Source organism: Monodelphis domestica, chromosome 8, assembly GCF_027887165.1.
Source record: "Monodelphis domestica isolate mMonDom1 chromosome 8, mMonDom1.pri, whole genome shotgun sequence".
NCBI classification, from domain to species: Eukaryota; Metazoa; Chordata; class Mammalia; order Didelphimorphia; family Didelphidae; genus Monodelphis; species Monodelphis domestica.
In genome coordinates, this window is record NC_077234.1 from 164,283,840 (window position 1) to 164,305,736 (window position 21,897).

Genomic DNA, 21,897 nt, shown 5'->3' on the forward strand with positions numbered 1-21,897 from the left:
TAATTATCACTTTACACAGTAGATAGCAAATAGCAGAATTTGCTGTCCTAAGAGGTGATAAAGAAAGCTAAAAATAAGCTCAAGAAGCGGTTTTAGATAGATTAATGCAGGGGTTTCCAAACTTTTTACATAGGGGGCCAGTTCACTGTCCCTTAGATCATTGGAGGGCCGGACTATTAAAAAAAACTATGAACAAATCTGTATACGCTGTCTGGGATAGCAGAGGCTGCAGCACTGGCTGTGATGGGCCTGTCACACCTTGCACAAGCCCCTCACTGCCACCACTCTACCGGGCAGCAGTATACACGGTATCATTGTGCAGCCACATAATCCTTTGCAAGGCGCCTTGTTCTCATTCAGTTACTCTCAGAACAAGGCGCCACACAAAGGATTATGTCACTGGAAGTAGTACTACATGTGACTGATGCTGTGCTTTGCGGTACCACCACATCCAGTGCTCCTCTCACTGACCACCAATGAAAGAGGTGCTCCTTCTGGAAGTGCAATGGGGGCCAGATAAATCCCCGGATTAATGGATTACTTCTTAAAATAGGCTAACTAGGAAATGAAGGATACTTTAAAAGCAAAACCAAAATGGCCAGCTAGGTAGCATAGTAGAGCACCAGGCCTGAAATTGAGAGGACTTGAGTTCAAACCTGGCCCTAGACACTTCCTAGCTATATGAGCCGAGGCAAGTCACTTAACTCCAATTGCCTTGTCCTTGCCACTCTTCTATCTAAGAACTGATACTAAGAGAGAGGTATGGGTTTTAGACAAAACGATAGATTTTAGATAAGCTTCAGGGACTAAAATCTCATCTATTTGGCTTCTATTGTTAGAAAAATAATATTGGACTGCACAGATCACTGATATGACCTCACACAGTTTTTTGTCTTTCTGAATGTCATTCAATAAGCATTTATTATTGTTGTTTAGTAGCTTCGGTGGCGTTTGACTCTTTGTGATCCCATTTGTAATTTTTTTGGCAAAGACATTGGAATGGGTTTGTCATTTCCTTTTCTATTTATTAAATTAGCTTTATTAACTAAGCATGTATTAAGCATCTACTATATGCCAGTCATCGTGCTTAATGTTGAGGATATGAGGAAAGACTTTTAAAAAACAGTCCCTGACCTCAAGTAGCTCCTAGTCTAATGGGAAGACAACATAATAAACAACTATGTAGAAGCAACTATGTAGAGAAGCTCACAATCTAATGGGAGAGACAACATAACAAAGAACTATATAGAAACAACTGTAAAGAAGCTCACAATCTAATGGGGGAGACAATAGAGAAGTTGACGATCTAATGGGAGAGACAACACATCAAACAACTATGTAGAAACTATGTAGAAAAGCTCACAATCTAATGGGGGAGACAATGTAACAAACAACTATGTAGAAAATAATTATGAAGAAAAGTTCACAATCTAACGGGAGAGATAACATAACAAACAAATGTGTAGAAACCACTGTGTTTCCAAAAGTTCACAATCTAGTGGGGGAGATAATGTAAAAAATAACTATAGAAGTAACTATGTAGAGAAGCTCACAGCCCAATGGGGGAGACAATGTAACAAATGACTGTAGAAAAATGGGAAATAATCAAGAGAGGGAAGGGACTGAAAATAAAAGAGTCTGTGAAAGGCTTCCAGCAAAAGATGGGATTTGTGCTGGGCTCAAAGGAAGTCAAGAGATGTAGATGAGGAAGGAGAGCATTCCAGAAACAAGGAACAGTCAATGAAAATGCCAAGAGTGAAAAGATGAAGTGCAATGTTTTAGGAAAAGCTAAGGAGGCCTGTCAGGTATAAGGAAACCAGAAGGAAGAGGAGAGGAGATGAACAGGGATGGCCAGGTTATGAAGGGAATTGAATACCAAACAAAAGAATTCCCATGTGATCCTGGAGATAAAAGAACCATTGAAGTCTACTAAGCAGGAGGCACCATGGTCAGATCTTCATGTTAGGAAAATCACTTTGGTAGCTGAATAAAGGATGGGTTGGAGTAGGGAGAGATTTATTGCAGACAGATGCATCAGCTATTGCAAAAGTCCAGTAATGAGGAGATGAAGGAGCCTGCACCAGGATAGAAGCAGTATTGGGCAGGAAGGTGTTATCAAGAAATGTTGCAAAGGCAAAATCATCAGGTCTTGATAACAAATTGGATAAGGGGAGTGGGGTGAGAGAACAAAAGCTGAAGATGGCACTTAGATTGCAAGCCAGGGTGGATGAGACAGCAATAGGGAAGTCTGGAAGAGAAAATATTTTGGAGGCAAAGATAATGAGTTCAGTTTTGAATAAACCGAGTTTCCAATAATTACAAGATATCCAGTTTGAGATATCTAATAGTTAATTGGAGAATGAAGGTCAACAGAGAGGTTAGGACTAAGAGAAGTAGATTGGAAAATCACCAACATTACAGATGATCAATGAATCCAGGAGAGTTGCTGAATTCACAAGGTTCTAGATAGAGCCTTGGGGTCCCAGCCCCACCTCTTCATAAGATTAGCAGATGTGGTCTGGAGGAAGAAGACTGATTGATAAGACTGAGATGGAATGGAATCACTTGTACTGATAGGATTTGCCTTAGCAAGAAGGGTAGCTTCTTCATGGTGAAGAAGGCTATAGTAGCAGAAGGTATCTGCCTGACATAAGATGAGGAGGAGGGGAAAAAAGGAATCTCTCCAAGAATGGCCAAAAAATGTTACTTATAATTTACCCACATGAGGACTCATAGTGAAATAACATTTTTTTTCTTTTCTAGAAATGAGCCATTCTTTTTCTACTTTCCAGTTCTAGCACTAAGCATTCGCCTTCCTCTGCTTCCTTCCTTCCTACTCTCAATGACTCAGATCTCAGATACAGGATCACAGATTTAGACCTGGAAAGGATGTTTTAGGTCATAAAGTCCAAACCCCTCGTTTTACAGAGAAGGCAACTAAGGTTCTTAGTGGTTCACTGACTTCTCCATAGTCATAATTATTTTCTATAAAGCTAAATATGAATAGAATTTTAATTAATAGAAACAGGATAAACAGGCAGCCTTGCTAACCTATGAAAAACTAGTCTTGAATTTTGTTTTTACCATACAAACACAATGGATTAAAATAGTATTACAAAGACCAAGGGACTTCCTTCTGCTCTGGGAATTCCTAGATACAGAAATAAGAAAAAGAAATGGGAGATTACCAAGGATTTCTTCCCCTCAGTCCCAGATAAGGCAAAAGAGTCCCTTGAGAATTTAAGTCATCCATTCAGGCCCAGTGGTAGTAGCACAGCTGTAGACTTTGGACATGCCCCATCTGCTTGCCAAGGCTGTGATTCCTAAACATCTTTCACTTTAGCTAAAATAATATTAGTAAACTCTGAAATATCACCTAATAGAGAAATGGTAAGGTTTCATCTCGTCAACAAAACAAGTTTTAGTGTGTCTAAAGGTTCCTCCTGTCTTCTGCCTTTAGAGGAAAGGGCTTACATACTTAATGAATTATATATAATGAATTCAGCTTGCTAGAGAGGAGCTAGCAAAGAAGAAAATCTATCCCACTCACCTATGTAAAAAGATCCTTCGTAGTGGGTCAACCAGCAGAAAGAGAGAGTAGGGACTCCTCAAATTCAAAGTCAGCTCACAGCTGCTGATTCACCTCCCAGTTTCAGGTTTGTCTTCCTACCGTGGACTGGTTTGCTCTGAGAAGAGATTCTTTCCTTTGGACAGACAGTACACTTCTAACCTCAACCTCACTCAAAGTTCAACTGAATTCCACATAAGATCTGGCTATCTCTTTGATTTCAGAGACACCCAGATGACAATAAGGCTTTGTTCTTCCCCTACATTTCCCACCAGGATTCTGGAGACAATGTTACCTTTGCATCTTCCTACAGGGTCATCTCTTCTCCGCTCCTTGGGACAGTGAGATTCATGGATGTAGAATAGCCAATACAAGTCAGGAGATCAATTGGGCTTCATAAGATCATTCTCAGCCCTCTAATAAAGCCCCTTAATTGGTTATTATTGTCTTATTCATCTGCCACATCCTAACATTTCTATGCCTTAGAGAAAAAATTGCAATAATGAAGTCTCTTAAATGCGCCTGCTTAGCAGGAGGATGAATTTAACACTTAGGAAGATGGAAGCATGGACTCTGAAATTCTAAGGAAGCTTGGATGCATGCAGGCTATTTGTAGGATTGCAATGATAGTGGTATCGATGAGTAGAAGGATGACTTCCTAGTAGCCTGACGGCAAGGCTCCCCTCAAGATTATGCTCAAAGAGCTTCAGGGACAGAAGGTCATTTTTCTCAAGCCATTACAGCTTTGATGCAAGAGATTCTTAAATGTATATTGTGAAACACATTACACAGAGCTTAAAATATTAATCACTCACTACCTTACCGCTTGGGTTTGTTTGATGACTATGTATATATATATAGTCTTCTAAAATGCTTTAGCCACCACTAAAGTAGGAGTTTGTTTTCTCACAGGACTTTAGGGTAGAAAATAAAGAAACTCCCCACACCCAATGAACCCTCCCCTCTCTTTCAGCAAGATTGACACAAAATGGGTTCTAGAAATACACAGAACATGTTAAAACTGCCTTCCCAGGGCCCAAAGCCCAGACTGCTGCCCTAAAAATACTGCCTTTTTTCTTTATTCATGTGCTTTTTACATATATGCCTTACTTACTTCATGACTAAGAATTGAAACTCTGGCACACCCAAATACTTACACATTTATTAGTTCACATTTTCTATTAGTCTCCTATTCATATTGGCATGAATTATAACAATTAGATACAGATGATAGACTGGAAAGGGAAGATGAAGAATGCCAAACGAGAAGGAAGACACTTGCTGGGAGCCTGCCTGGGTACTCTATCCATGTGAGAAAGCCAGTAAGAGACACGCCCCAGGAATGCTTTTTCCCCCTCTGCTACCTAAAGCTAGACTAAATGCAATGGAAGAGAGAAGAGAACATCCCATGTCCCACCTCAAACCCAGCAACCATCAGAGCCCTTCAGAGAGAAATGGTACAAACAGCGAAGACTTTAAAAAATTAGAACCACTATGAATATTTCCTGGCTTCCAAAAGAGTTAGCTTCTATTCCCCCTGAGGACAGCTCTCCCCTGGAAAGCCAGCTTTGACCACAGGCTATTTTAAAAAGAAGGGGTGGGGGGGCTGCCAGGAGAAGATTCAGTGAAGTAAAAAGGCTAAAATATAGAAGGATTAAATAATTCAGAGCCCTGCTGTCAGTCAAGACTTCTCTTTTAGGGGTTATATGTGAATCACCCTAAATAAAACAAATGAATTTTCCTAAAGTTTATTTCTAGAGTCATTTTAGGAAGAAGTTGTAAGCAGTCTGTAAACCCCTTGTCGTAGCCACTCCATACTCATTCCTGTTCTCAAAGAGAAAGAAACAGCACAGAAGCTTCCGACCATACATGCACTTCTGTTTGGCTAAAATGCAGCATTCTGGCATACACAAATGGGTGACACCCGTAAACTACACGATTTAAACTTATGGCCACTAAAAGCCATATTTGTAAACCCTGCATGCACATCTATATGTTCAAATAAACATTTAACTGTAGATGTTAAGATCGCTTTATTTAGTAAACTATGTGCCAATGAAGCAATTCCCCATTTACCAGAGAGGAGCAGATGAACAGTCCTGAATCTTCCTTTGTCCAAGTGTGTGCTGTATATTCAAGGGCATTATTCTCTCCTTGCTGTTTGCACATATAAGCACAGTTTCTTTCCAAAACTGTGCGGATGCCTTTAAACAGAATCACACTAGTAGTGCAACCCATCCCAAACCTGTCAAAATTCACATTCCTATCACTGATTGCTCCATCTCCATCTCCTCTTCCTGGATTCCTCAGGAATCAGCTCCCACTGTACCATCTTCAACAAAATCTGAACAGAAGGAAAGCATCAGCTGCCGTACTAAATCCTCTTCCGTCCAAGGAGAGCCTGACAAAAATCCAGCCTCAGAGTGTGAAACAGGAGGAGCGGTGGAATACCAAGATGACACACCTCAGCTGTATGGAAACCCTTACAGTCTCCCCCTCCTCCTCCAATAGAGGCTTTTAATTGGCATCTTTTTTTTTCTTTCCGTATTTGCTCTTAGGTAGCAACGACATGTGATTGCCAAAAATGGCTGGGATGCTGATGGCTTGAATTTTTAAGTCTCAGAGCGCATCCAAAATGAAAGGGTAGTATCAGAGAGATACCCTGCTGCAAACTGCTGCTGTGAGCCACAAAGAATCTTCATCGGCTGCAAGAAAATCACCCTCCCAGAATGCTTAGCCTAGCACTCCTATTAGCAAACATTTTCTTTCCTTGACCTAAATATGCTATTTGTTGTTTAATGCTGCATTAGAAAGCTATCAAGAAGCCCCCCCCCCAAAAGTCCCTAAAATGAGAAAATCATTAACATGACTGCTGCTATGGAAACACACACATAAGCCCACTTTGAGCAACCTTTTGCCTGTATGGGAAAACAGCTTGCTGACAGCAAGCCACGAGGGAGCAGACAATTATTATGTCAATCTAGGCTCCCTTCACACCAACCCTTTGCAGGAGGGAAATAGTGAACAAGTTTGCATCCACTAAAAAAAAAAATGGTTCTCTCCTCTCTGATGACTAACCAGTGCAAAATGGAATATGGCTGAATAACTATGTAATAATCCATTTTAACATCCGCCTTCTGAAAGAGCAGCTCAGGATGCAATTTCAAACACACTCAAGTCCTCAGGTCCCTTTGGTTATTATTAGTCTTCTCAGTGTATACAACACCCTGGTGCTCTTCCTCCATCAAAGACTGAACTCCATGACTTCCACATTACCTGGTAGGGTGGTTCTTCCAAAATGACTAATGAGAGCCAGGCTGAATACATCACAGAAAATCCGGCTCCTTGAAAATGCAAAGCTGGTGAACTAAGCCCAAGATAAACATATGGGAGAGCCCCACTCCTGTACCTACCCCTCCCTACATTACTGCTCTTCTAAGATCTGGTTCTGAAATTGTTCCTTGATCCACAGAGCAACAGATGGTTTTCATTTTCAGGCTATGATATGCACAGCTGTAACTGTCACTCACTGCTGCTGATAAATTATAGGGATTAAAGATCATCACTAAAGCCCTGCTCCGATGCTTTGTCATGGAGTGGCCATTCACAGTTCTTAAAGGCTATAGCAAAGTGTGTACATCCTTTAACCCAGCAATACCACTATTCTAGGTCTGTATCCCTAAGAGATCAACGATAAGGGGAAAGGATCTACTTGTATAAAGTTACTTATAGCAGCTCTTTTTGTGATGGTAAAAAAATGGAAACTGAGGCAACCCCCACCGGATGGAATACTATGGTGCCATAAAAAATGACAAGCAGGCCAATTTTTTTTAAAACTATCAATACTTATATAAAATTAGGAAGAGTGAAACAAATAGAACCAACCATGAGAGCAACAGAAATATTGTTTGAAGAATAACTTGTGTATGTCCACCTCCAGAGAAAGAACTGAGAAACAGAAACAAACAAGACTTCGTTTTATATATACATTTTGTTTTTCAGTCAAATGGTGACTTCTCTAAGTGCAAGAACGGGAGGAAGGGAGACACCTGGGAATCTAATGCAACAAACAAATAAATAGACCAAAAAAAAAAAGAGGACACACGAAGAAAAGCAGAGTGAAGTGAGTAGAACCAGGAGAACATTGTGCACAAGTAACAGCAATAAAGTACGATGACCAGCAGTGAATGACTTCCCTATTAGCAGCAATGCAAGGATTCAAGATAATTCCAAGGGACTCAGGATGAAAAAGGCTTCCCATTGCCACAGAAGGAATTGACAGAGTATGAATGCAGATTTAAAGCACACTATTTTTTCATTTCATTTCCTTCATGAGTTTCTTCTTTCTAACAGAAGCAATATGAGTCTTCTTTCACAACGTGATGAATATAGAAATAATTATTGCATGATAGCACAGGTATATATAACCTATATCAGATATTGCCTGTTATCTCAGATAGCAGAAACGGGTGGCATGCAGGGAAAACTGTGGTTTGCAAAATGTCAGAAAATTATTATTTTCAAATCTGGCCTCCGATTCTTCCTAGCTGTGTGAGCCTGAACAAGTCACTCAACTCCCATTGCCTAGCCCTTACTACTCTTCTGTCTTGGAACCAAGACTTAGTATCAATTCTAAGACATACGGTAGGGTTTTTTTTTTATTAAAATTATCTTATTTAAGATGATTATTGAAAATTATACCTACATGTAATCTGGAAAAAATATGATAAAAAATTCTCTCCTGGGAGAAAGAAAGAAATAAAATAAAGGCTTTACTAGCAAAAAGAAAGCAGAAAAAGCTAGAGGCACAAGCCTGACAAGAATGGTGTTATCTGTTGTTTAAGAAGCAGCCACATCTGGAGAAGCCCATCACCAGAAGGTTAGCCACCAGGAGATAAAAGGTTTTGGCTGCAAACAAGTCACTCACTCGACAGATTACTAATGCAGTGTGTGACAGGCAGTGAGCCAGGACTACTGAGGGGCCAGAATGTTATTACAATGGGTCCCTCCTTGTGATAATCAATCAATGAGCAAACATACCTTCTGTCCACAGAACATGCCTTGCAATGTGTGCATTACATTGGTTTTTTTTTTTTCCACTTATGGAGATGTGACAAGATATACATAATAAAATATAAATTCACTTAAAGGCACTGACAAACTCATAGGAACAGAAGTTTTGTTCTTTCTTAATCAATGGATAGCACATGAAAAGCCACGATCAAAGAATAAGCATTTATTTGGCCAAGGAGGTGGCACACTGGATAGAGTGCTGGGTCTGGAGTCAGAAAGACCTGGGTTCAAATCTAACCTCAGATACTTCCTAGCTGAGTGACCCTGGGTGAGGCCCTATTGGCCTCAGTTTCCTGATCTGTAAAATGAGCTGGAAAAGAAAATGGCAAACCACATCTGCATCTTTGCTAAGAAAACCCCCACTGGGGTCATGAAGATTTGGACGACTGAAATGGCTGAACAATAACAATAATAGGTGAAGCATTGTACTAAATGCTGCTAATAGAAAAATAAAATGGAAAAGGAAACTTTTCCTCCCTTTCTTTTCAGAGCTTGCATTCTATAAGGGAACACAACTTTAAAAATATATAAAAGGGAAGCTTGATAGCACAGTGGATACAGTGAAAGGCCTGGAATTGGGAAGACCTAGGTTCAAATCTGACCCATGGAATGTCCTAGATGTGTGCCCCTGGGCAAGTCCCTTATCCCTAATGACTTAGCCTGGTGCTTAGCACTCTTTAGAATTGATACTTAGTGTCTATTCTAAGATAAAAGGTAAGAGCGATTTTTTAAAGTATATATAACAAATGCAAAGAATTAAATATAAGTTAATTTGCGGAGTAGGGAAGGCACTGGAAGCTGGGAGGATCACAAAAATATTTTGTTGCTGAAAAAGAGAATCTCACATTAGAAAAGGATGGGTTTGCAGGATCTCTCCCCCCCTTCCCTTCCCCCCCCCCCCCAGTGTTCAGTATATCTTGAGATGGAGATCTTTTGAGTAGAGATCTTATGCTCATACAGTTAAAAACACAGATCCCTGAAATAAGCACCAGGTAAGCCAATAATGGAAACTGGTGTATAGTGATACTACAAAATCTTGAAAGAATACCCCAAGTATTATAACTATAAGGGGATCTTTTGGGGGTGTTTTAAATGGTCAGCTTAGCTCTAGCATCAAAGTCCCTCTCTGTATCCCCCTTTGTCCCCCAAAAAAGACAAAATGAAATTCATTTTTTCTCTTGCACATTTTTATTCAAAGAATCTTTAGCAGTTTCCCAAGATCTCAGTAGTGAGAATCCTGGCAAACACATACAACATGCAGAGAATGGCTAACCTCAGCTTTTCACCATGAAGGTGACTGCTTTAGCAAAGCTATGAGGCTTTGAATTATAACCAAGTTAGGACATCAGAAGATCCAGGGTCTCAAGTGGTTCTTAGAAGGGAGAAAAGCAAAATATCCCAGCTCTGAATCTCCAATCCATCCTGGAACAGTTCAGACCTGGAGCTGAACAAGATATATGCTAGATGACCCTCAGGAATATGGTTTTAATAACTATGAAAATCTCCAGCTGTGAAAATATTATCTAGCTTTCAAAGTCTGACTCAGATGCTACCTTCTGATCCACCCAAACATACATGATCTTTTCCTCCTCCAGACACCCCATGCACTTTGTACAATGGGTCACTTATGGCTCCTACCACACTCTGCCTTGTATTACATGGCGTTATTTGTGTACTTGTCTTCTCCCTTCTTACTAGACTGCAACTCTCAAGAATGAAGACTATGTCTTATTCATCTTTGCATCCCCTGCGGTGCCTAATATAGTGCTTTGAGCAGAAAGTGGTGCAGTAAATATTTATTGAATAATGAATGAATGAAACGAATGAATGAGAAGCAGCTAACACAGGCAGATGGGGAAAGTCATGAAGTCCTGTAGGTGTTTAATAAATGTTTGTCCAATTACATAAACACTAGTGGATTTTTAAAAAAGAAGACCCAAAGTCTGTATTCAATTAGCTCTATTCAAAGACCAAAGAAAGAGGAATGTGACAATATCATAAGTATCCAAAAGGAAAAAGGGGCCTGTTTCCAGGGAACATTCAAATAAACACTTTTTATACTTGTATCAGAACTTCTCAGCCTTACAAAATCAGTTGGATACAAAACATTCCATTCCATTCATATCCATCGTTTTTCTCAACAGAATGCGATAGCAGATTCATCAAATACCAAAACTGATAATTTGTTTTCTTTTTCTGCCGATTAAAAGTTTATAAATTGCTAGTCCTTGGTGTACTTTTACAATATACACTGCCAGAAAAAGGCAAATGGGAAAAAAGAAAGTGAAAGAACCACATACATGAATGAAATAATTAAATGGATAACTCAAAATCTATATTTGGCTCTGACTTTTTCCTTTGCCTCATATGTATACTGAATGATGTAGAAATAAAGTTAATATGAATTTCTTATGAAATAAGTATTGCTCTCCCCTGGAGTTATAAGAACATTAAGCACTCCCTCCACCCTCTGGAAGATCTCCAAGAAACAGCCTGGGGTGATTTATATAACCTGGCTAGAAATCCCAGAGGAAGATAAAAGAAAGAAAAACAAATACAAAATGGGAATTACTATCCAAGTTCCAAATAATTAGGTGCACTGTGCTGACATGGGCAGGTAGCACACTGCTCAGGCACTGGACTAGGCAGGAGATAAACAGCTAGAGACTCATTGTGAGCCAATTCTGAGTGGAAAACAGACTTAATTGAGTGGTCCAGTGAAGCAGCATTCCCATAAGCACCTGAAGGAATCCCTTGTGTGAAGGGATAGGGCCATGGTACTGAGGTTTAGAATAAACCTCATAATAATAATAAATAATAAAAGCAGAGAACCAAAACAGAAGAGTGAATGCCAGACTCTCTCCTTACCAGACCCTGATTTGAAGTAATACTCTTGATCACAGGCACCATATTGGTCCTTGCCAAGAAGGCCAGACTATAGACTAAAAGTGAATCCATTCTGGAGCTTTAAACGTACAAATAAAATCATGATGCATTCTGAAACTGAGTGCTTATAAGGGAAGCTGGCAATTATCTCTATGAAAGAGCCAGATGCTGAAGGGTCCAAGTTCTACCAAGATGTGACGAACAAGCCAGATAACTAAGAGATCTCAAAGTTCTCGGGGCAGTTAGGTGACACAGTGGATAGAGAACCAAGCCTAGAATTGGGAGGACCTGGATTCAAATTTGTCCTCTGACACTCCCTGCCAGTGAGACCCTGGGCAAGTCACTTAGCCCCAGTTGCCTACGCTGTATACTCTTCTGCCTTGGAACTGATTCTAAGACAGAAGATAAGAGTATTTAAAAAACAAAACAAAACCTATACCTACTTCTTTCCTGTCAGGTGAAACACTGATACAAGCACTACATTTAAGTAGCCACTCAATGATTACTTGGACAACTGTGCACTAGATATTTCTACTTAACACATCTCATTCGATTCCACATTCTTTTCACTGCCATGCAGAAACCTCCCAAATCTATAACTCCAAACTTGACTTCATCCACTAAGAATTGTTTATCCTCAAAACCAACAAAAACTAAATCTCATCCTTCTCTCTCTCCACGCCCCACATTTATTTAACTCCCTGAAACTTCTACATTTCAAGTACTGACCCCACCATTCTCCTATGCTCTCAGGCTCAGAGTCTGAGCATTCTCCACTAAGCATCACCAACCATAATATCCTGATCTACTGATTATATTCATAACACTTCCTTGCCTCCATCTCTTCTTCTCCATTCCCACTGTCACAACTCCAATCCAAGCCATGATCATTTCACACCAGGATTGTTGGCACAATCTCTTAAGTGATGGCCTTAAGTCTGCCTCTCTCCTCTTGGATCCTGCACACCACTGACAAAATTAATTTTCTAAAGCACTTTGTTGCTCAAAAACCTTCAGAGACTTACAGGATAAAAACCAATCCCCTATTGCAGACTTCAAAACCCTCTGCAATCTGGTTCCACTCTCTACTCCACTTCCAATGACTCCCCCTTGACAGCTTCATTCTCCAAGCAAACGAAAAACATGGGCTTTTGTCTTCATGCTGATGTGTTCTTGCTCCCATTTTTTTGTTCTACCTGAAATGTCCTTTCACCAGCCTCTCTACCAGTGGAAATCTCATCGATCTTTCAAGGTTCAAGTCAAAAGCCACCTTGACCCTAGAGTCTTCCCTGATGTCCCCACACCAACAAAGAATCTGTCCCTCCTCTATGCTTCCACAGGACTTTGAATGTTCCTGCCCTAAAGTACTTACTACATTATAGTATATTTATTGGTGTATGTGTCATATCTCCTAAAGGATCATAAGCTCCTTCACAACAGGGACTTTTGTGGGTATCAGATCAGATAACTATAAAGTACTAAATACAATGGTCACAATATAAATGTTACTGATGTTGATGATGATTATATACACCACAAGCATACAATAGTCCAAAGCAGTCTTTCAACTTTTGTTGAAATGTTTTTCAATCATGACTGACTCTTTGTGACCCCATTTGGGGTTTTCTTGACAAAGATAATAGTTTGCCATTTCCTTCTCTGGCTATTTTACAGATGATGGAACTGAGGCACATAGGGGTAACTGGCTCATCCAGGGTCACACAGCTAGGGAGCGTCTGAGGCAAGATTTGAACCCAGGAACTCCTGTCTCTGGTCCTGGCTCTCAATTCACTGAGCTACCCAGCGGTCCCTGAATTTGTTTTTTAAAAGTATTTTGATAACTATATTATTCTGAGAAAAGTCTAGAGACCTTGACTGCCAAAGGGCTCTGTGACACAAAATTACCCAAAAAAAGCTTGAGTCTTTGTTCTAGTGGATAGAATACTTACATAATTGACACAATTATAAGAAAACATTATTGTGCCAGAGCTCAAATGGACATTATACTTAAGATTCATTATTTTTAGAATTAGAATCTTGATGGGAGTCTAAAAACCATTGTATTTTAGCAAAGCCACTCAAAAATCATTGTTCCTTTTTTTTTTAATTGCAGCATTTACTGGGCACTCATTTGCTAGCAGAGACTCTGAAAAGCCTAATACAATTTTGTTCTTAAATTGACATTTGGGATTGTTAGGTATTAAATGAGGAGGTCTTCAGATGCCCTGTGTAAATTGAATTTTCTTAGAAGAGTATGGTGGAAACAAAGAAGTCAATTCTAAATTTGATTTCCTTTTGCCATCATTAATTTGCTTTGCTCTTTTATTTTTCATTTAATGCTTTGATTAAAGTTAGGCTCTTGGCTCTCAGTATTTATGCAGCTTTATTTCCTTGCTCCTTAAATCTCCACTGCTGATTAGATACCTACTAGGTATAGCAATTCAATTTGACCAGAATTTGTTGAATGCCAAGGCAGGTAGGTCACAAAGTGGATAGAGCACTGGACTGAGATTCAGGAGTACTCATCTTGCTGAGTTCAAATCTGTGACCCTGGGCAAGTCACTTAATCCCCATTGCCCAGCCCTTATCACTCTTCTGCCTCAGAACCAATCTTGGTTCTAAGACAGAAGGCAAGAGTTTCAAAAAAAAACTTTTTAATAAAAAAATAAAATAAAATAAAAAAACAAATTCACAAATATAATTCCCCTTTCCCCCATTCCTGGTTCAGAATCTCAGACAAATACACTCATACACTATTGATGAAGTTGTGAACAGCTCCAACCACTTTGGAAAGCAATTAGGAAATTATGGGGGTTTTTAAGTGGCTAAAATGTCTACACTCTTTGATATATCAAGCAAAAAATCCTAGAAAGTCAATGATAATTTTTTTTTTAAGTTCCCAAATATGGGGGGGGGGGGAGGAAAAAAAATGATCTTTGTTTCCGATGAATAATGTTTAGAAATGACCTAATAAAAATTAAAAAATTAAAAAATAGAAATGTCATGAAGAAAAAAAAATAATTAAAAAAAAATAAAAGTTCCCAAATACACCAAAATATCTATAACAACACTTTTATGGTACCAAAAAATTGCAGCAAAGTCAGTCCCCATCACCTGTATGATAGATTGCAGTAAATGAATGTACTAGAATGTTATTACTGTGCTATAAGAAACAAATGAATAAAAAAATTCAAAAAAAAATACAAAAATTCAAAATATAAAAAAAGAGTATATGAATTGCTAGAAAGTAAAGCACATAGAACCAAGAAAACAACATATAGAGAAACTACCATAATGCAATTGAGATTTTTAAAAAACTGAACATTATATAATTATAAAGACAAAAGTTGGCCCCAAATAAGAGGTGTGAAAATTATCTCCTTCCCTTCACTGCAGAAGTCATGATCTATGGACAGTGAATAGTTCATAAGCTTTCAGACTTCAGTGAGGTGTAGGTTAATTTTGCTGGACTGCTTTTTTCTCCTCTCTCTATTTCAATCGTTGGGTCAGGGACTGGAGAGAGATATATACTTAAAAACAAATGTGATGTCAAAACAAAAGGTATCCATAAAAATAAGATATTTTACAAGAAATGGAAATGTTAAAAGATTATAAACTTCTTGTAGGCATTAACAATAAAAGCAAATTATTTTCAGAAATAAAATGTGTTTCTGCTTTTACAATGATTTTGAAATATATCCTGAATGAAAGCCGATTACCAAAAGATTATATATAACCCTAGGTAAGACACTTAACCCCAATTGCCCACCCTTCCTGATCTTCTGCTATATTTGGTATCCATTCTAAGATAGAAGATAAGCATTATTTTTTTTTAATTATACAAAATTTGTGAAAGTATAGGCAATCAGTGAGATTGGCCCATAATATAAGAAGTTTTTGGATTTTTTAAAAGTTATTATGTTTTGCTTTTGAAAAAGCAGGCACTCCCCCTCCCAGAAGGCTCAAACCATCCCTTATCCTATCAAAACAAACACTCAGAAGATCTAAAATTTTATTTTCTTCAACACAAAGACTGAGATGCAGAAATAATATAAAACTAGGTCTCAAATACACCCTAAATAAAATTGGTAACTACAGCCTAGAATGTAGTTACATGCTAGTCTAGCCTAGAATGTGCAATTCAAAATGATGTGGATTTTTAAAAGAATGTTCTCTCAATTAGGTGTCCTCTCAAGCTTTAAAAGTGGCATGGGACATTAACAAAGGAAGTAGAAATCTTTAATTTTAAATACTGCCGATGGACAAAGTTCAAGAGTTAAAGTCTCATCATAGGCAAAATGTCTATTTTTTTCCTCATTTCAATTCCCTCAAGTTGTCTAATGACTTCATGTATGGCAATGAAAGGCAAATTTAGAAAATGGTAAAATGACTTTTCCATCAGTCTAGCTAGAGGTACTCTGCTTTAAATTTCCTGGATATTTATGGGAAACCTTCTGTCAGGCCAATAATCTTGAATCATGCGTTACATTAGGAAAGATTTGAGGTCTGTGGTTAGAACTATCCATTCCACTTCATTCAAGAAAACTTGTCTTGCAGAGTTTTTCCACCAGTTCTCAAGTTTTAACTTGAACACTAAGTTAGTCTGTATCAAAGATATAATAAGTATCGAGAGAGAAGGGGGTGAGAGAAGAAATGGTAGAGAACTTTTTTTCAAATTATAACACGGAATCTAAACCATTCACATCATTTGCACCTTGCAATAGATTTAGAGTTTTAAAGAAAAATGTGCTGTGGGGACAAACAATGATCACCCATAAAGTCTTCCATATATTTTGAGGATATGTTAATTCATCCTGTTTGGGTTCTTCTCCACCCAACACAGTGAAAGTTGCTCTTGCCATCCCAGTGACAGTATATAAAAGACAAACGATCCCTAATTAGGGTAGTATCCAAAGCCTTTCTAGTTTAGAATCTGGAGTCACCGACTTAGCCTTTGAGAACTGAGAACTACTTCGAGGTAGTGGAGGGAAACAGAGGAGGACTTTCATGGAAGATCTTACACATAAATAGACATTACAAAAATATTTATTATGGAAGATGATGAAGAAAAATAGGTATTCCTTCCACATTGCAATTTGCCCCATCTCCATTTCTATATGTTGCCAGTTGGCATAAGAAACTAAACCAGAATTTGGGGGGAAGGAGGGGGAGTTTTACAGAAGCCACAAACAACATGCGAAGGTCAGCAGACAACATGGAAAAAGTTTAGAAATTCAGAAAAGCATAAAATAGTCTATGACCAAATACTTAACCCAAATTTTAAAATAAGGTACTGTCAACACTCCATAAAAGAAAAAAAGAAAAAAGTTGGACTTCTCAGGTAAGTTTTACTTGGATTTTAGGTGCTCAGCCCCTCAACCTGGAGTTGCAGAAAGGATATCTGTAATTCGATGAAGATAAGGTAAAATAATAATAATAATAATAGAAGCTGGTATTCATGGTGTTTTAAAGTTGAAACTCTTTGCCTATGTTATCTCATTTGATCCTTACATCAGTTCTATGAGAGAGGTGCTATTATTGTCCTACCCATTGTACAGGTGAGGAAACTAAGATTTAGAGAAATGATATTAAAAAGTTTACACAGCTAGATAATGTGCTCCATTAGCTTGTCACCTCCTAGAAGGCAGGGACTGCTTTTTGCCTCCTTCTGAATCCCTAGCATTTAGCATGGTGCCTGTCCATATAGTAGGCACTTAATAAACGTTGATTGATGGATTAATCTGAGTTCTTCCTGAATGCCAATTCAGCACATTATCCATGTCTCTCTGGCATTTACATCTTCAAAAATTCTGAAATAACAGGTTTCTTTGAGGTTTGGGGTTCTATTGGCACTCTGATAGTATCACTAAGATTTTTAAATGTTTATTGGATATATGAATTCATTTTGACTATTCATGTTTTTTTTATTTTTATTCCTTATTACTCTTTTATTTTATTTTTATTATTTTTGTTTATATTTTATATTATTTATATTATTTTTCTTTTGGGGGATGAAGATAAAATATAATTTTGTTCATTAAAAAAGGCTTATTTTTAAAAAATCTTATTGGAAAGTATTGGACCAGATTCAGATTCCATCTAAGAGCCAGAAAACAAACAAGAAAATGTTCAAGTAAGTAACTAACTCGGGGCATTTCCATCACCTAGGTCAGAGTTTCCCAAATGAATTTGACCAAGAACTATTTCTAAACTTGGAAACATGCTCACAGAACCCCTAATTACTGGGCCTGGTGAATGAAATTGTTGTTATTCAGTCATTTCAGTCCTGTCCAACTCTTTGTGACCCCATTTGGGGTTTACTTGACAAATGTACCAGAGTGATTTGCCATTTCCTTCTTCAGCTCATTTTGTAGACATGGAAACAGAGGCAACCAAAATTAGGTAACTTGCTCAGGTTCACATAGCTAGTAAGTCTCTGAGGCCAGATTTGAACTTAGGACGAGGAGTCTTCCTGACTCCAGTCCTGGTACTCTATCCTCTGTGCCACCTTACTGACCCTGATAAATAGAACATTCCTGGGCAAGCTTTGGAACAAAGGTAATTAAATGTTTAACCCATAAGTACTTCCTACACACATCTAATTTTCAATATAACATTAGAAGAACATCACTAACACCAGAATTTTCTCAAGGATCCACAGTTATCAAGGAAATTTAGAAAATTGTTTCCTAGTCCTTCCTTCTTTGTCACTGTCACTGTCTTTTCTCTCACTATTGTTTAGGCTCATAATTGAGTAGTTCCAAGTGGTGGGGGGCCCAAGAAAATTTTGCAGGAAAACCTGACAAGTTTAAATAGTTATCAGCCACAATGATCAATGTAAAGTCCTCATTTTCATTTCCTGTTTCAGAACCTATTCAGAATCCCAACAATGAAAGAGTAGACCACTGACATCGTGTTCTAAAGTTTTCAATAATTGTCATAATTACCCTGTTACAGAAATGAGGGGACTGGCTGAGGCTCCAAGTGGTGAATTAAGTTGTCCATCGGCATAGCAAGTAAGTGCTGGAAAGAGAATTTAAATCCATCCATCTTTTCACAACATCAAGCGCTCTTCCCACCATATTATACTGCCTCTCTTTCCGCCTTTCCCCAAAGAGCAAAAATTAGCCCTAATTAATGGACCTGACTGAGAAGCTAAGGAAATTCTTTGATCTCAATGCTATCCTACAACAGTATTCCACTGTCTCTGGCCAGAAGAAGCAAGAATGAAGGTTGCAGAGAGCTTTATATATCTTTTTTATGTGAAATAATGCAAAACATATTTCATATTAGCCATATCTTTTTTAAAAAGCAAGAAAAACAAAGAGAATAAGAAAAGTATTTTTTAAAAAGAGATGAAAGATCTCATTGATCCCCATGAATGAGTAGCTTCAAGGAAAATTTTCCTGATAGCAGCCATGTGGAGGGACAAAATTATAATGTTTATTCACTCTATAATAATTTGCCCTCTCCATCTCAATTCCACTTCCTCTATAAGATCGAAAAGAGACATCTTGACAAGTCATCTGTCACTCTTGGAGAAAAGTTATCCAATAGGTCATTATAGAGAAAATAGACTATTTTCTTCCTCTGCTTCATTTAATATGAATTGTTAGACAAGTGTACTGGTTTTAGAGTAGAGGACTTGGGTGCAAATGCTGGTTCCATTACTCAATCATCTATATTGCATTGGCCAAATCACTTAATCTTGGTTTCTCTCTTGTGAAATGAGAGGACTAGGGTATTTGGCCTCTAAAGTCCCTTCCATTTCCAAGTCTATGATCTTCTAGATCCAGCTAGAGGGAAAGAAAAGCTAAGTGTACTAGGAGCTCAAAGAATCCCCTCCTATCTTTGTGAAAAACCTGTACCCAGATACTATTTCTGATGACAAAATATAGCTACAGTCATTTTCTTTCTTTAATATTTCTTTTTTTTAAACTCTTACCTTCTGTCTTAGAATCTATACTAAGTATCCATTCCAAGGTAGAAGAGAGGTAAGGGTTAGGCACTTGGGGTGAAGTACACAGCTAGGAAGTGTCTGAGGCCAGATTTGAACCCAGGATCTCCCCTTTCTGGTCCTGGCTCTCTAACCACTTAGCTACCTAGCTGTCCCTACAGTCATTTTCAAACAAATTCCAATGTCTTATCAAATATATATGCTTGGCGTTCTACAACCAAGTCACTATTGGGGGTAAAAAAAAACTCTTTATGAAGACTTATTTTGGTTTTTCAATTAATGATATCAAACCTGTTTGAATTTTTTTTTAACTATTACATTTTCTGAATAGGATCAGCCCATTTCTATATATTATGGTCTCATTTATCTTTCTCCTATGTACTTGGCAGTCAACAAGAATTTCAACTGACATAAAAGATTTTACTTGGCAGACATGTATTTCATTAAAATCATCAGAAATTAAAAATGCACAAATTACCCATTCCCAAGGGAAGCTTGATTCAGAAGAAAAATGAAAACGGTAAATCTACTTTATTAAATACTCAGTAGCGGAAGCCAAGAATCTGAGACGTCATTAGCCTGGGGAAAGCACATGTGCCAGCAACCAGGTTAAACTACAGGCTCCTTCTTTATTAGTTAGAGTTCAAAAATAGCCGTGTCCTGCAGTGCTTAGATGCATTTGACCGCAGCTAGCAGGCTTAAAAGAATAGAAGGAACTCTCTGATGAACAATAAAACTGTAACACAGATCGGTTAGTTCAGGGAGAAAATGGTGCTAATGAGTTTAGGGGTCGCACCTCTCTTGGCAGGGTCCATTTAGTCTGAGAGACAAAATCTCTTCCGTACCTACAGATTCCAGTCAGTCACAGTGAAAACATGTGCTAACGGTGTGACTGACCATTAAATAATAACAGCTCCCATTTCTACAGTGCTTTAAAAAGGTTTGCAAGGTGCTTTACATACATTTGCTCATTTGATTCTCACAATAACACATATAGAGTGCTTTAAAGTTAACAGAACCATATTTTTGTATATCTACATGCACACGTATTCTTATTTGATCCTCATGACATAAATACTGTTATTTATTATCCCCATTTTGGAAGTAAAAATACTGAAGCTAAGAGAGATTAAGTGATTTGCCCAGGATCACACAACTAGTCCCAACTGGTACCTTAGGTACAATTAAAGCTCAAATCTTTGCATCTCCACAACTGGTATTTTATCCACCAGGTCACAATGCCTCTCGAAAAGTCTTAGAAAAATACATGTGGCTATTATATGCATGCCATATTGGATTATAAATTTTTGGAAGACCAAAGATGTCATGGTGCCATAAGACAATAGGCTTTAAGAGCTGGAGAGATCTAGGATAGTATGTAGACAAGTGTATCAGTTTATACACAAAGAAATCAAGATACACAAAAGGTTAAGGAATTTGCCCAAAGTTACACAACTAGTCAATGGGAATCAAAATCGGAACTCAGATTTTCAGTCGTCTGAGTTTTCTACTCCATGTTGCTTCTGTCTGTATCCCCCACAATACCTGATAAAAGGGGGGGACTGGGGAGTCTGGTATGAGGGTTTGCTGAGCCCTTTTCAGGGCTGCTCATCCACCTCTGGGGTCCATCTCTCACCCAAACCTCACCTGTGGCTCCAAGAATGATGGCACCCCAGTAAAACTGAGTTAAACTAGGTTGAGGGCAACCAACAGGCTTCAAATCTGCCAATGATTTAGAGGAGTGTCTACCCTAAGCAGGTGAAGATTCCTCCTGGCAGAATTGATGAATGAGAACGATTTGCTCGAATGGCCACGATGGTCAGACATCAAAGACGCCACAGTTATCCACTGCATCCCAGGCCATGGCCAATCGTCCTTACTTTTGTCTTATCACTGAACTTCAATGACTCTGGAAGAGAGAGGGAGGCTATTGATTTTGTTCAACTCTGCCTCACTTAAATCCCATTTGAAACAAATAAAGACATCCTTTTGTGATGTCATGAGTCCTAGTTGAAATGAAATATAAATAACAAGTACTCACAAGGAGTAAGTTTATTTTTTTAATATTTAATAATAAATAAAATTTAAATAACTGTTCAAGGGACAGCTAGGTGGCTCAGTGGAGTGAGAGTCAGTGCTAGAGAGGAGAGATCCTGGGTTTAAATCTATCCTCAGACACTTCCTAGCTGTGTGATCTAGACAAAGCACTTAACTCTCGTTGTCTAGCCATTACCACTATCCTGCCTTGGAACCAATATACAGAGTTGTTGCTAAGATGGAAAGTAAAGTTTTTAAATAAACCAATTAACTGTTCAAATAATGAATGAATACAGCTCAAAGAAGATGTCCCCAAGTGAAAATAATCTCTCCTCCCATCTATTCCTCGTCACACTCCTCTAGCATTTTTTCTTAT

The 21,897-nt window shown here is 38.3% G+C and overlaps 1 protein-coding gene across 2 annotated transcripts in view; it reads right to left on the reverse strand.

Annotated features, from left to right (window-relative positions):
* The window catches only part of LOC130455777 (dedicator of cytokinesis protein 9-like), a 167,140-nt gene that overhangs the window by 63,954 nt on the left and 81,289 nt on the right, over positions 1 to 21,897 (reverse strand). The window contains exon 1 of one of the 2 annotated variants that reach the window (XR_008913876.1): positions 3,551 to 4,471. The exons of the other annotated variant lie outside the window; for it this stretch is intronic. The gene's annotated coding sequence lies outside the window, so the exon portion shown is untranslated. Of the gene's footprint in view, positions 1 to 3,550; positions 4,472 to 21,897 lie in introns of those variants that run through there. 2 annotated transcript variants of the gene reach the window in all.